A 6,093-nucleotide genomic window follows, 5' to 3' on the forward strand; every position below is an offset into this window, starting at 1 on the left:
CTAAAGGAATTTACATGGAAGATTTAGAATTTTAGAAATTTCCATATGTCTCCATTTAAAATGAGTGGCCCTTTTCGATCCCTGTCAGTTTCTCTCTCACTGATCAACAGAGATATCAAAGGGCCAGTCCCGTTCCCTCGTATATCTCCCCCGGCTCAATCCCTGGTTTCTATCCCAGTTTAACTCCTCATCTCTCTTCCCTCCCATATTCGCTCCAATCTCTCCCCGTCATTCTCTCCCGTGCCTCTCTCTGCCCCCTCGCTCGCTCCCCGTTTATTTCTTACCCACATCCATCTCACTCTTCCCGCCATTCTCTCCCCTCACTGGTTGTTGCCACCATCTCTCTCCCCTCTGTTTCTCAGCTCTAACACTTCCCTGCCAGCTCTCCTCAGTCTTGCTCACTAACACTCCTAGTCTCTCGATTCTCTCTCCCTTTTTCACAACCAGCACTCAGCCTGTTCTCTCCTCCCTCCATCCCTCCCTCTCCCTCTCTCTAACTCTCCCTCTCCCACTTCCCCTTCTCTCTTTCTCCCTCTTCCTCTATCTCTCTGTCACTTTCTCTCCCTCCTCTGCTTCATCCAACTCCAAACGCCAGTATGTTCCGATGTCACCAAGGCTACTTATCTTGTCGATGTCACTGTCGCATATTGAAAGGGACGGGTTGCTATCCTGCAGTGAGCACGGGCTGAGATTCAGTGTCGGGGTGGGTGTGTGGTTTGTAGACAGAAAGGGGAGAAGAGAGGTGAGAGTCAGCGGAAGTTGGGGTGACTGGAGTAGGAGAGGGAGGTGAGGAAGTGGGAGAGGATGTATTAGGATAAGAGGGGAGAGTGAGAGATAAACGGAGGAGAGATGCAGAGAGGAAGGTGTGCTGAGAATTGAGAGGACGGTGAAGGGTAGGGAGAAAGGGAGTGGAAGATAAAGTGAGTGCACTATGGAGAGGAGCAAGCAAGATGTTGAGGGAGCTGCACACACAGTGTTGAGGGAGTCCCATTCCCTCTGTCCTACTCACTGTAACTCTTCTGAGGTTGTATTTTCATCAATGAAAACAGGATTCAACACGCTGCGAGCATGTACTGTTCTGAACTGAAATGAAAGCTCAGACCAGAAAGATGAAGAAATGATCACAATAGAACAGTTATACCCTCTGGGGTGGTTACATGTCCTAAGATGGCTTTAGGAGCAAATAACACTGGCCAGGGGGACATTAAAGAATCTTGGTGGGGCGATAAGCCGCCTCTAACTTAAGGCATCAGATCTGACCGACCATTAGTAGAGCAGGCACTTCCAAAAAAGGTCGTGGCGCTGGGACACAGGAAGAAACATTGCACTGCAGGCCTTGAGCATTCGTCATCACAAAGCGTCTGACACTTGGCGATCTCGTCCGACCTTACTTCCCTAGCAGACGTTGTTGCAGATGCATAAATTAGCGATTGGGGTACTGGACTGTTCTCGACTCGCGGCACTGGGGCTAAAGTAGGTTGGGAAACTCTGCAAAAGAGGATTGAGTTAACCAATGGATGAACATAACCGTCCACGGGTGAGATCCACCATCTGAGCAGACGAGGTGTCAACGTGAAACGTCTGAGGACAGGCTCAAAACTGGAGATCTCTTCTCAGAAGCTCAGTGGTTCCTTGTGTCAATAGAGGACCAGGCGGTTGACACAAAAATAACAAACATGCACTTTGAAAGAGTAACAAATTCAAGACGAAGTGTTGTTCCTTTCTCAGGCTCTAAAGCAGAATATGCCATTTGATTGCTTACACAGTCGCCATCAAGTGGCAAGCATCATTCATCAAAATCAGGAAGGAAGGTGACATTTCTCCCTGGAGTAGGAATTTGGGTGTTCCATGGAAATTTGCACAATTATGAACCAAATCCAGGAGTTCTGTAGTGTTAATCATTTCTCCACAACAGCTTTATCTGATACCAAGGACAAGTGCGAGGTTTACTGTAAGCTCCTTAGACTGGTGACATTCTTTTTCATTTCATCCTGACGCAAAAGACTGAAGTAACAAATGAGATGCAATTTTGCTGATTAGGTTTTGAATACCCTTGGATGCTCTCCCGCTTTATCATTACCGACAGGGTTGTGACGGTGACAGAACTGGAATATGCTGGGCAAATAAACAGAAAAGGTAGGGTGAGATAGGAGGTGGATGTCGCGGGCTGAAGGTGTGAATGTGTGTTTGCCTGTGTTGTGCCTCTCTCGGGCTCTAAATCAGTTTTATTCTCTCCGCTGTCATGTTCTTTGATGACCATCCATTCTGCAGTGTCCAGATGGTTCTCCACCTTGCTCTGACCTTTCAACCCTTTTGGACGCAACTAGTCACCAAAATGTGTCTGACCGTCAGGTTGTTGAGGAGTAGTATTAACACGAACGGGAGTAATGACGTTAGAACAGTAGTAAGACAGTCATATCCCACCCACCCGGGATCCGTATAGTATCCCGTCTTTGGAACGCAGTCTCCAGGTATATTGTCAATCACTTTCACAGGTTGCAATATGAGAAGTAGGGCAAATGATTCAAACAGACCAGAACACTGGTTGTTATCAGAACCACAGACGCAGTTTTCCCGGTGCAATACTTTACTCTCCACCTCTGGCAACAGATGACGACAAACCGATCAAAGGGAAAGGTGACAGCTGACCAGACAGAGGAGTCTGTGGCTGTATCTGTCAGGGCAGCAATCACACTGCATACGGGGGTGATGTCCAGGGAAGTCCCAGGGAAGTAGTAATAACTGAGCGGCCACAATATCACCACAAAGACAAAGGTCAGTAGATCCGCCGTTGCCATGGCCACCAGGTAGCGAGTGGTGCAGGTGGAGAGGCCGCACATTCCCCGGGACGGGATCACAATCGCCACTAAATTCAGGAATCAATGAATTACTGTCTCACGCTCTGTGGGACTCTGTGCAGAGATAAGCTGTAAAGAGAGAACAATCAAACCTGGCGGGCGCTCAATACTGGAGGTTTAAAAGGTTTAAATCGTGCTTCGCAGACTCAACAATAGTGCGCAAGCAGGGAGAAAGGTTACATACTCGGTACTGCAAGAGGAGCAGGATTTGGGAATGAGGCACTGTCAACTGATCGCCAAGGGAGCTTTACGACCGATGTGTAAAGTTTGGATACCTCGGCACTTCCTTCATATCCTGGCACTCTTCGCATGTCGCTACGCCCCGCTGCCTCTGAGGTTGTCCATTTACAATGTTCAAAGTTCGTAGCACATTTACTTCCTCTGTTCGCAGGCATCCATCTCCTTTTCGACTCCCGTTTGTCACCTGCCCTCGCCGGCCCAGCTGGGCTCGCTGATTTTAAATTCTGCAACTACACTTGGACGCGGTTCCTTCAAACTACGACAACGGATCAGATCAGGAAGTTCCCATTTTCATTTTCTATTAGCACATTCTTCCTGACCTGCTCCAAATTACAGAAGCATTATTCCAAATGGTTCGATGTTTATATTTCCAGACCAGAGTATTGCATGTACTTTACCCCGTCAGGCATCTAACAGACACCTCTGGTTGGCGAAACCCCTCTTCACCGATAATAAGGCGTGGAAACAAACCCTTGTAAACGAAAACGCACAGCGACACGATTTGAATTTTCAAAACTCCCGATGGTCCGAGATTGAACACACAAGTGAATCTCACCAGGGTTTCACTTTCCGCGTTCTCTTCAACCTTGTAGCATTTTTTCAAACTCAGCACAATTACGTTCAATTTTAAATTAAAGCATCTTGAACTATTGGGGCGGAAAAAAAAACGCCGTGGCCCTGGATGCTGCCGAGCACGCTGGAGAATTGGAGTTTACTTTGATAGCGGTTTTACCTTGATAAATCAAAGCTGCCGGTCATGTCCACAAAATATATCCATCTCCCCGCAATCTTCCACTCTACATCTGTTTCAGTTAATATTTGTTTTTTTGTTTCTTCTTTTCAGCCTTGTCTATTGATTAAACTGCAAGGAAACTTCTGACTTAACACAAGAGTTCTGTCACAATGACTGCACTACACTCACTAATACACCGGCATCACAACGGCTGTCGGTGACTGAACGGGTCCAAAAACCGCGCACATTGAACTGCAAAGATTAGTTCGCGTCTGTTCCTACCAGGGACACCAATAACGGCAATGATCAAGTAATATATCTTTCTCATACTGTAGATAGTTTCAGGCATTCCGTGTGTGATTCACTCTGTATTCGAGCTGCCCGCAGTCTCGCTGAAGAAACTCTGAGCTGATGAATCTCCACGGTCATTCATTTATACTCACTCTAGCACGCTGAGTGTTCAATTGTACACAAGGCTGACGTGTTTTCCAACAGCTGGGGTAAAAATAAACATGATTTCATTCAGGTAAAATCCCAGGTATGGAGAGCTTCACACGAAATTGCAAAATCCCAAAGACGAAGAAATGATGAATCGAGAATTCAGTGAATGCTGCCGTGAAAGTCTCTCAGTCTCACCTCTCGGTTTCATGATTCTTATCGTTGATCTTGTCCATTCCCAGACTCCATAGACTTTGTCTGGATTATAGATCCGCTCTGGGAAATTGTCTCAGTTATCGATCTTTCAATAGAAACATAAAAAAATATATGTTGTTTGTATGCTCCTGTAATATATTGAAGAACCTTAACCTGATATCGCGTCCAGACTTACGAAGATAATGGACGCACGAAAACCGTTAACAACAATAATCACAACACATACAAAATGCTGAAAGAACTCAACGTATAAGGCAATTTCTATGGAGATGAATAATGTCGAAGTTTCATACAGACGTGCCTTCTTCAGATTAATTAACGTTTAGTCCAGCATCTCAGCTCCAACAATAAAAAGCAGAATTTCCCAGTGGCCAAACATTTCAATTCCAATCCCCATTCCTGGTCAGAAATGTCGCACATCGTCTCCTTTGCTGCCACATGAGCAGCCTCAGGCTGGAGGAGTAAACTGCAAATATATTCTGTCAATGGAACCTCCAATTTTATGACATGAACACAGATATCTCGGCTTTCCGGTATTTTCCTCCTCCCTTTTCCCTCTTCTTCATTTCACCACTCTGGCCTTCTACTCTTCTCTTCACCTGCCAATCACCTCACTTCAGTCCCCTTCTACCCTTTCTCCAATGATCCACTCTCTCCTATCAGATTCCTTCTCCAGCTCTTTGCCTTTTCCCATTATCACCCAAGCTATATTTCGCCCACTATTCCACGCATCCAGTTTCATCTACTACCTTCTAGCTTGTGCTCTTTCCAGCTCCTCCCAATTTTCTTACTTTGGCATCTTCCCCCGTTTTACTCCATCCTGAAAATTCTTATTGTTGATCTTGTCCATAATTGTCAGACCATTATGCTCCCTGAGCACCTTCACAGTCGTAATTTTCACTGCACATATGTCCCTGATACTCTTGAATGTCCGGTATACTGCAGATGTCTTGCACTGTGAAGACTGATGCAAAATTCACATTCGGTTCTTCTGCCATCTCTGCGTCTCTCATTACATTATCTCCAGCGTCATTTTCTATTCGTCCTCTATCTATCCTCAATTCTCTTCTTCTCTTTAGTCACCAGCTACCTTTCAAAATTAATCTTTTCCTTCCTAATGACCTTCTTAGTTTCCTTCTGTAAGTTTTTAAAAGCTTCACAATCATCTAACTTCCACTAGATTTGACTTCCTTGTCTGCTCTCCATTTTACTTTTGTTTTATCTCTGAATTTACTTGTCAGTAACGGTAGTGTCCATCTTCCATTCGAAAATGTCTTCTTATTTGAAATATATTTGTCTCACAATTCCCTAATTTTTCGCAGAAACTCCAGCCATTGCTGCTCTGCTGTCCTTCCTGCCAGTGTCTCTTTCCAGTCAACTTTAGCCCGTTTTCCTCTCATGCCATTAAAATTTCCTTTTTTTCCACTGAAATACCGACACATTGACATTTAGTTTCTCCTTCTCAAATTTCAAAGTGAACTCGATCATATTGTGATCACTCTTCCCTAAAGGTTCCTTAACCTTAATCTCTTTTATCACCCCCGATCCTTACACAAAACCCAATCCAGCACAGCCGACCCCGTATTGGGTTCAACAACAAGCTGTTCT

The sequence above is a fragment of the Hemitrygon akajei genome, unplaced genomic scaffold (assembly GCF_048418815.1).
Source record: "Hemitrygon akajei unplaced genomic scaffold, sHemAka1.3 Scf000138, whole genome shotgun sequence".
Classification (NCBI taxonomy): Eukaryota; Metazoa; Chordata; class Chondrichthyes; order Myliobatiformes; family Dasyatidae; genus Hemitrygon; species Hemitrygon akajei.